Genomic DNA, 10,357 nt, shown 5'->3' on the forward strand with positions numbered 1-10,357 from the left:
TATTTGAGATCTAATTTAGACTGTAAATCCTCCGGTGATCATGGCCGATGCTCCTCTCTCTGTGCAGCTCTGAGTGCTGGGGTCCTCCTCCAGAAACACAATGTCCAGAAGCTACCGAAGGGCCGGTGTTAGTTAGCCGGTAATAGCGGCAGGAGCCACAGAGTCTGCGAAGCAAAATCAATGGAGCAGGATCTAAAAGCTGTACTAAATAACTCCTCAATAATCATAAACCTTGTTACCAACAGCTCTCAAGCTGCTTTACGGTGGAAATGATGCCCTCACTTTGCGGAGGCGGAAATTCAAGCATCGAGGAATGAAGCGATCGTTCCTAGAGATGCAGGAGAGAAAAAAGGGTCTGGATTTCTGGGTCGGTGTGTTATCTACAGGGCTACATTGCCTCCCTCCCGTGACCAAGCGAATCGGCATGGGAATAGCCTGCTGGCAATTTTCGGCTCTCTGGCTGGCCCTTTAGGGAAGCATTTCCCTCTGGGCTCTGCTGAGCAGCACTGGGCCGTGGAGGTCGGCGAGGATGATGCTAAGCAGCAGCAGAGGAGCAGGTTTGACACAGGGCTCACGGTTTCTTCAGCCAGGAGCCTGCCTAATGGGTTTTGTCTCCTCTAAACTGGTCTCTGCACATGCAGGAGAAGCAGAGCAGTCTATGCATGGTTTAAAGATCTGTTTTGCGGCAGGTGAAGGGAACAGCGGAGCTTGGGAAAAAACAACACCCGTTATACACATGCAGCAGTCTGACTCCATCCTTGCTCGCTTGTCACGGCGTCTATCTCAATTAAAAAAGCAGCTTTTGTCTTAATTTATTTAAAAAACACATCAGGCAGGGCTTAGAGAATATTCCCCCCTCCTCTCTTCCCCCAGAGACCCGCACAGGGTCTGGCCGAGCCCCTGCAAGAGGCCGTCTCTTCCCTGGGTAAGGGACACAGATGCCTGATTGAAATGTGGGGTTGTGAGCAGCAGTGCATGGGCCTGGGCTAAGTTTCCCAGAATGACTTCTGGTACAGGGAGAAATTCAAGTGGAAAATCCTAAGTGCAGGGACCCCATTTCAAGCCAGAGCCTTTAACCCTCACCTTCCACCCCCCCTTTTTTTTTAATATTGAAGTCTGTAAATTGATTAAACCAGTATTTACCTGATATGAGGTAATGAGGACCAATTAACTCCTCCTAAATCATTGTGCTGTGATTAAACAAGAAATCCTTCCCCCACTGACATGCCTCATGGCTTCAGAGTTTGTGTTGGGGACAAAGAAGAGGAAACCATAGGCTGTGACTATGCTGGTGTTTTAATGAGGATGAGGATGAGGGTGAGATTTGCAGCAAAAAACTGAGGCTTTGGCTCATCTCAAGGGCTCTCCTCTCTGCCGTGGCTTTGCATCAGTAGAGGGCAGCAGAGATTGGAAGAAAACATTGTTATGAAAATCCTGCAGCAGTGGCCAGAAAGGGGGAGAAAAATATTCCTCCTATATATTCGCATCAGCAACTTGTGTGTGCTAGGTGGGGGCAGAGGTGGGTGCGTGTCCCCCGGTCCCTCGCCAGCCGAGAAGCACCGGCGAGGGCTCGCCAAGGGCTCGCCCCTGCACTGCTGATGCACTTTGAAGGAATGCAAATGTATTTCTGTCCTTCTGGCCTATGCTTTGCACCAGGATCTCACTCCGGTTAGCTGGCTGGCAGAAGGAAAATAGAGCGGTTAAATATTTGCAAGGAAGGCGAAAAGGAGTTCAGAATGACATCTGAGCCCCAGGTCTTGCTCTGGGCTGTGAAGAAAATAGAGCATGCAAAATGCTCCATTCCTCTTGCCCAGCCGAGGCAAAAGCCTTGTGGAGGGACCTTTCCCCTGACACCAACTTTTATTCATGGCGTGTCGGCAAGCTGCCCCTTTCCCTCCTCCTGCCGCAGCCGCCGCCGTGCCCTCAGCCCCCAGGAGCAGACCTTTGCTTCCCTTACGCCAGCAGACTTGTCTTTCTGCCTCTGACGTTACCGGCGGCTTTCTCTCTGCACCCCTTGCTCTCTTCATGCCTTCCCCTCCATGATTAAAGCCTGTGGGTTATAAAACCAGCCAAGGGACAGCGTGAGCCTGCCCACGCACCAGGTTCCTGCCAAACCCCTGCCCTGTGCTCTCCTGCCCACCCAGGGATCAACATCAGCAGCAAACGCCTGACCTTGATGGTGCCAGGAAGCTTTACTTTGCCTCCTTAGATCGATCTTGGGCAAATTTGCAATTGAGGGCCAAGTTTTCACAGCAGGGTTAAACACGTAGCAACAGTGGGTGCCAAAGCGCATCACCATCATCCCATTTCTCAGGCTGCTGGGGAGAAGTAGACTCTGCGCATTGCTTTCTGGGGGCATCGCCCAGCAAAACAGTCCGATTTTACCAGAAACCAAAATGAAGGGGCTGGGTAGAGATTGCCCCCGGCTCCGCTCCACTAGCTGCCTGCTACCGCAAATACGGGGCCTTTCCTCATCGAGTACTTCAGCTTTATGGATGGGGAAAGCTACTTGCTGGATCGTGGCTCTCCAAAACAGAATTATTAGGGATCCAATTATTTGTGTTGTATTGCAATTATTATTAATTACTTAAATAAGTATAAGTTGTTATTATTAGGAGCTCCAGCAGAAGGAAGGCACCAACATTTGCTTTTCTTTGGAGTGAACCTCTCACTGAAGCAAAGCTGCCTGCTGAGGACTTGCAGGTACATATTCGGCGTATATTTGAAGGATTAAACAGTCTAAAATATCCACCGGGCTGCTGACTTCTTTGGCACGTGTCTTGCCTGTTCAGATGTGACTTTCAATTGTGCCTTTCACTTGTGCTTTATTTTTTTGGCTTAGTTTATTGCTTCCAGGCAAAATTCTGACTGTTGTCAGTACCCCAGGCAGAAAAGCCAGTGAAAAAGTACTGATGTCTCAGCTGCTGTAGCGTAAGCCTTTTTAAATTATAAGGCATTTTTTACTACAAAAGGAAGGAGCAGGGTGTTTCTTGCCTCGCTGTGCTGTGATGGTGTATACCAGGGTAGCATCCTTCCTCCTCCTCCTCCTCCCAGGCTCACCAGGAGGCCTTTGCACTGGTCCTGGTGAGACGAGAACGCACTTTATGTGGGGAGGGAACCGGCAGCCCATCGAAGCGTGAAGGAAAGTTGGGTGATTAGATGTGGTGCTAATGCATGCTGGCATGGTCCAAATCCTTACCTGCAGGGATTTTTATTTTTTTCCTAGTGTCTCTAATGCAAGATTCACAAGCAGTCCCTAGATACAGACCTCCATACAAGAAGTGGGCTCAGCACCTTCTTTACCACGGTTTCTTGCTGCAGCTGAGTTTCAGACTGAAAATGTCGGCAGCTGAAGACATACTGAAGACAGGGGAGCTGGAGAGCTTCTCAGGCATGTTCTCTACTTGGTACCAAGCTGGGCCCCAAGGCGTGGAGCGTGAGATAAACAACCTGCTCTGCTAGATGGGGAGGCACATGGGGTTGAATGGTGCTTACTGACATCTTAGAAAAGTTTTTGAAGGTTTGGGGTAGGTTTTTAAATCTAGGAGTCTAGCAAGGATCTTGCTTTACACCTCTTCCAGCACATGTAAGCGGCATAATTGTACACCAAGGCTTCCCAGCTAGCACCAGGACCAAAACCAATAGAGCTCATCAGTGCGGCATTACACACAAACCCGCTCTTCTGCCAAGGGCTCAGTCATTGCTTGGAGGGATCTGACCTCTCCCAAGCCCCTGAGACTGCTGCAAACTCTCCCTGTAAACAGGCAGTAGTTAACATTCAGCTTTGCAACTGAGGCGTTCGATGGTGATGGGTCAGACGTGTCATGAGCAATTGTTTGTCTTCCCTGACGGGATAAGCATGCAAAGAGAGTCAAGTAAACAGAACCGTCCAAAGTCCATGGATTTTTTTGTTATTTATTTTAGTGAAAACTATTAATGGCAATTCTGAAAAGCCTGTTAGAACAGAGACATTAAGGATAGATTTTCTTTTCTTTTCTTTTTTTTTATTTGCAACCCTATCTGGAGCTTGAAGGAAAATGGTCAGTTTTGAAGTTTTCATTACAAGCTTCATCAAAATTTTATTTAAGAGGAAAATATTTCAACATTTTTCAATGTTCCCCCAGCAGATCTTGCTGTGAATGCTCAAGGCTCATTTTAAAATTGGTTTCTGTAAATAAAGCAACATGCATCTCTGAAATTAATTTTCGCTGAATATTTTTTGTATTCAGGAAAAGTTCCCTCCCACAGTTGTTCACCGAAAGCACACAGCACAAGGTTAGGAGCCTGGCCTCAGCAAATTCATTTTTAAAAAGCTGCAAATCAGTGTTTCCAATGCAGATGGTGCCTTTCAGTACACAGAAAGAGGTTTCACTGTCAGAAGGTGGTTTACTGATTTATTAAAATCAGTAAACCTTGTTTACTGATAAATTTCCTTGTTTACTGATAAATTAAAATCTGTTTGCCCAGGTAGGCTTTAAGAGTCACACAGCGACTACAAGAAACCATTGAACTATCAGGCTGGGAAGGGAAAAGCCCAGCTGTTGGCAACTAATGGCCAATTCAAGTCTGTTGGGGGTGGGCGGGCTGTGCACTTTATAAATGCGATCCCCTCAGCTGGGATGGGAGAAGTTGGTGGGGGAAGTAAAGGGATGAGCAGCTCTAGCAAGCTCAGAGGGGAGTGCTACCAGGAGGAATAAGGTATTGTGAAGAGTGGGGGGGTAAAAGGCATGAGGGGATGAAAGTCATGATGAAATGATTCTTTAGCTCTTTCTTTTAAGTAATGGTTATATTTGAGTTCTTCCTTTTCTCTTTAGCAGATGCCAGGTTGCTCTGGCCCCTCAGATAATAACTGCTGATAGACATTCAGAATTAATAGGCAATCTGAAGCTACTTCTAGCTCATGTGAATGTTTCTGGTTGTCCCTCTGTAATGGTTGTGCGGCTCAACAGCAATTCCCTGTGATGTGCTAGGCTTCTTTTGTCTTCTTTAGTCACTAGGTAGGAGCTGGGCTGCACAAAATTAGCAGGTTCCCATTTTTATAGTCTGCTTTTGGGCTTTCTACAGCTCTCCCATCTTTTCCTTCTGGGGTACCTGGACTCCACTTCTCCTGTAAGCAGCATATCATACACTGTAGTAATTGGACAGATGTGGCAGCTCCGTAGTGTTTGATTTCCCTGCAAGTCCTGTGCTACAGAAGAGCTGTTGGGTTGTACAAGCGCTGCTGGTAGTAGAAGACTTACTTGCCCCATCCTTTCAGTAAGATCACACTCAGCAATGCTCTGTTGTTTTATTTTACTATTTCTTTTTTTTTCTTCTGGGGGTCTCTAAGGCTTATAATAACAACATACCATGACTTAGCCTTGTCCCAGTCAAGTTTATTTGCAGGGGAAGAACTGGAGCCCTTACTTGGGGATGAGGAAATCCTCCTTCCTCTGGCCCTTTAAAGCCAATTCAATTCCTCTTGCTGGAACTCTTCCCTGATTTGTTACTACAAATGAGATGTTCCTTGGAGTTTTGGCAAGGGATTTGTAGCAGTAGTAAGGCTAAATGAAATTTCCTGGGGTTCAGTCTCAAACAATTGATAAGCTGGGCTATTCAGGAGCCATTCAAAGGTCCTAAGCTGTAACCATATTTACTACATCTGCTGCACTTACAGCAGCTCAAGAATTCCACTTTGTACCACCTGTTCTGCATTAGCATAAGAACATAGATTGCTGTGACTAGAACAATATTTGTGTTGCAATTCACCTTCCAAAAAAATCAATTGTGAATGGTAAATGCATTAAAAATGGGGAGAAAAAGCATGCTCTTGTATTTCAGTTCATAAATATGTATTTCATGGAACATAGGGTAAATTGGAAAAAAAATATGTGTACTAGATGTAGGAAGTCTGTAAGATAATCCAAGGGCAGAGGTGAGAGGACTTCTTGTCAAATGTATCTTATTTTGTGGCCTTTACTGAAGCTGTATTAGCGTCGTCATATCAAAGTGATGATTTGTTGAACTGTTTGCTTAGCATAAGATAACTCTGATCATGTCTTCCTCCTAGATTAACAGTGACAGTAGGGGCAAGCTGGTGAAACTATATAGTGGCTTAGAGAAGCCTCAGGGACAGAGGAACTGCACAAAGGGATGCATCGTGCATGGTTGCATTTTGGGTAGAAATATGTGGGGTGCATGGATAATAATGGGGAATTAGGTGTGCATGAATCCAGCTGTCCCCATATGTGAGAAGAAAGGAACCCAATGGTGAGGTGAGTTTTTAAAAAAAAAAAAATCAGTTCAATATAGGCCTGAAGCAGTTGATCATTCACTGAGGTCTTTTCCATCAAGTATCTCTTGGTACACAGTTTCTATCATGTTTTGTAGTATTTGATAAATTTTGAGTCTGTTGTTCAGCACTGAGGCTTCCTGCATAATGAGGAGCCTTTGAAAGACACTCTGAAGTTAAAAAACTGAGGTTTGAGCACATAAATGTGTGCCAATGGTATCTACAACAGCAATACCCAGCCCCAACTAATTTCATGTGTTTTGCAAGTGAACTTAAAATAGCACATGTTAGAAATAGGGGGATGAGAAATACAATCACCTATGTTCTGCAATGGAGTGGTACGTGAAGCACTTCTGGGTACCAACCGCAGCTAGACTGAGGTACCTGCATTAGTTTGAAACAATACTTGAAGAGCTCACAAGTGTCTCGAACTTTAAAGGCAAACAGCAAAGGGTGACTAAGGCTAGATTACAGCCTGATTGTGAACCAAAACTAGTATACAACTCATCTAGTCTTAGGTTGTGTAGATGTGCAGAGTTCATCTTTCCTTTTCCTTTCAGTGTTGCTGCCCTCTGTCTGCTTAATTTTTCTGCATTGGCTTCCCCCTTTATTTTTCACTTGTGCTACCTGTCCCAAGAGATTGAGTCACAGTCATAACCCATTTGAGCTCCCACCTGCAAATTTCCTTGTTCTCAGTACATTTTCTGACATGCAGCCGATAGCCTTCTGGAAAGTTGTCTCTCACTTGGGAGAGTGTGCTTTGCTCTCTATTACCAAGGTGTGTCTCTGACTATCACTTGGTACCTTTTAACGCTGTCTACTGAATATCACTCAGCTTTTCTATGACCAGTCCATCAGCGCAGACTCTTTCCCTCCCTCACAGCTTGTTCCCAGCTCTTTACTCAATACCCTTCCTTCAGCTGATGTCAATTTTAAACTCTGGAGCTTTATCCCTTGACTCCCCTCGTGGCATCTGCTTTCACATCCCTAAAAAATTCCTGTGCTGCTAGCGCTGCTTCATGCAACAGACTCTCCTAGTCCACGTCTGGTGTACAAGTGGGGAGTCTCTCAACACATACTCATCACCATGCTTGAGGTGGGCAATCTTGAAATGTGCTCCTTGACTCCAGCCAAACCCCTCAGTTTGCTCTGATATCTGCCTCTGTGCCACTGGGACCTGAATGAATTGACTACTCATGCAAAAATGTCTTCTGAGCACTGGATTTTTTGATTGGGTGTTAGGTATCAAAACATGATTAAAGATGGTGTTAGGTGATTATTCTCTGAAAATGCCACAAGGTAGTTAGTTTTTCAATATGTAAATATGCACACAAATACCACTGCCTTTCTCTCACTAAAATGAATATAGGAACTGTAGGGAAGGCTCAGACATACAAGAGTGACACCATTTATCGTTTGATACCCTCAACAGACAGCACTAAGGCCACTCAGTTGATAAGATCTTAATGCTAAGACAGACTTTGAAAGCCCAAAACAATACCATAGCCCCATAATAGCAGCAAAAAGCACTAAGGAAGCTAGCCTGAGAAAAATGATTGGGGGTGGGGACAGAAATCCCTGGGACAGGGAGTCCTGCGTAATGTTCCTCATGTACTTTTGGTAGAAGTTTCCTCTCTTGCACGAAATGAGACATCTTCACAACTACATGTAATTGAGTGGCTAACCTTGTGCTGTGTGTGATGACGCTGTGTCTCACCTCTTCTGTTGGTTTGCACTGAGCTTCTGCAGAAAGCCAGTCCCAGGCTGAGGGCTGGATGAGAGGTGGGGTGGTAGCTTGTGAGACAAGTCTGCCAACTCTTTGGGCAGCCTGCTATGGAGAAGACCAGGGAGCTATGGAGAAGCCAGCAGGCCAAAGGAGTGCAAATATTTCTTTTTAGTCGGCCATCATGTTGTGTACAGCTGAGGCACAACTCTTCACCCTCTCTTTTTGTGGGATAACATGTTGTGAAGACTGTGGGAGTCTGCAGCCCATTCTGGCTGAGATGAAAAAAGCACATGGGTGATGTTCATAGGGATTTCCTATGGGAACAGAAAATGGCCCCCTCTCAGTGCTCTCTTCTCTGAACCACCTTTTTAGAGACTACTCGCCAACAAGCCTAATTCTACAATGTGATCCAAACTGATGCAGGAGACAGCCCCTTCTGCTGGCCAGGTTAGCTTGTTTCCTTTCCATTCAAGTTCTTGTCAATTTGCTTAGTTACCCTAATGAACAGAGCCAGCAGAAAATAGTCCATACCCTAATGCAGCAGTAGTTACCCAAGTGAGGAGTACTTCCATGGTACTTTCAGAGAGGACAGCTGAGCAACTGGCTCTAACAGCGAACTCTCCTAGCTCATCTCTGTCATGTAACTCTGCCAGAAACACAGTTTTGCCTTACAGGATGAGTTAGGAGTTTCTGACTGTGCTGCTTGATTTTTATTTTGATGGCTACTGTTTTGCAAATTGACCCTTTGCCTCTCCTTCTTTTAGAGATGCAGTTTTACTTGCAACTGTTCATGGGCATCCTGCTCCTTGCCTGCACTGCCTTCTGTGACTAACTTTAACACTATTATTTTTGTTGTTTACAATTGTCTGCAGCCAGCAGAAGTTTTATGCTGACAGGCAAAGATGATATGCTGATATTAAGAATTCCAAGACAGCTGGTATTTGAAATGGTATCTCGCTTGCCTGTAAAGTCTTTCTTTATACTGAACTATTAAAATGCTAAACATATCAGGATATTTTCTCAATGTAAGCAACTTGTCATAAGCTACTTGTGCACAACCACATTCATACAAATAAGTTCAGTAGCGGTATTTGAAAATAGTATCTCACTAGATATATCTACTTGCTTTGCATTTGTCTCGGTTATCTACTAAATATCACATTTACATTTGGATGTGCAGCTAGAGTTAAAAAGGGATCACTGCATGCAGTGTCGTGCAGGCAGTGGTGGTGTCTTTAAGAATGTGATGGCGCAGGCTTTCCCCAACAATCTTCCACTCTGCTCCCTTCATACCTAGGCAAATCCAGGCATGGAAATGCTACATCACACACATCAACAAGGGAAAAACTTGGTTCTTATTACAAGAAATGATGAACCAGAAGGAAAGAACCTAGTTTGAAGCTCGGATTCTGGAGTCCAAGACTTGCGGAGTCCAAAAAAAAGAAGAGTATGTTTGAAAATAAATTTTCACAAGTAGCTGTACTCTTGAGCCAGACAGGTCTTGAAGTCTCACAACATCAAAATAAATCTGAAGAATGGGTACTATCAAACCAGAAGCTGATTGATTTCATTTACAATGTTTGTCTAGGCCAGTGTCATCTTCTCTCCTAAGGGACACACACATCACCACACTGGGCAATCAGGGAGTGAACTGCATTGCTAGAAAACTTTCTCTGTCATGTGCCAACAGTAATTAGCTGAGGTCCTGAAACACAAGGGATTTTTATCCCTTATGCATTAGCTAACTAGACTCTTCTCTCAATCTATGTAAATATTTTTTTTAAGTTTCCAAGCATAATTGGGCTAGAGGGTTCCACAGGGTATTTGCACATTGTAGAGTATTTAATATCTGTGTGATGCTTTCTCTCTTCTTTTTGGTAATCTGAATGTTCTTGTATCCCATGAAAGAATAGATACGAGGTTTCAGTTCACTTCTCCACGCTTTTTGCTTCTTTAGATCTATTTTATGGCATTCCCTAATACTTCTTTGCTCTCTAAGCTAAACATTCCCAGTATTTCCAGCCTCTGCTTACCCAAAACTTATCACCTGTTACTGCCTTTTTGAAACTCCAAACTGGGCTCACTTCTCTGCTGCTAACCATTTTCCAGAGGTAATCAACAGAACTCAGAGGCACTGAGCCTCTCAGCAAAACACAGGCTGGTTTGGCCTGGTCCTATCATACAAATCTGGACATTATACACTTCCTATAATGAACTTTCAGTACCTTTTCTTCATACTAAATTGATGCAGCCTGGTCAGGTCACTTCTAAGACACCAATTCCTTCCCACCCAAAGAACTCATTTCAATGGCAGGGACAATATCTGTTGACTTCACTGTTGTTGGGGCAAGCACTGATTT

This window comes from Ciconia boyciana, chromosome 3 (assembly GCF_034638445.1).
Source record: "Ciconia boyciana chromosome 3, ASM3463844v1, whole genome shotgun sequence".
Classification (NCBI taxonomy): Eukaryota; Metazoa; Chordata; class Aves; order Ciconiiformes; family Ciconiidae; genus Ciconia; species Ciconia boyciana.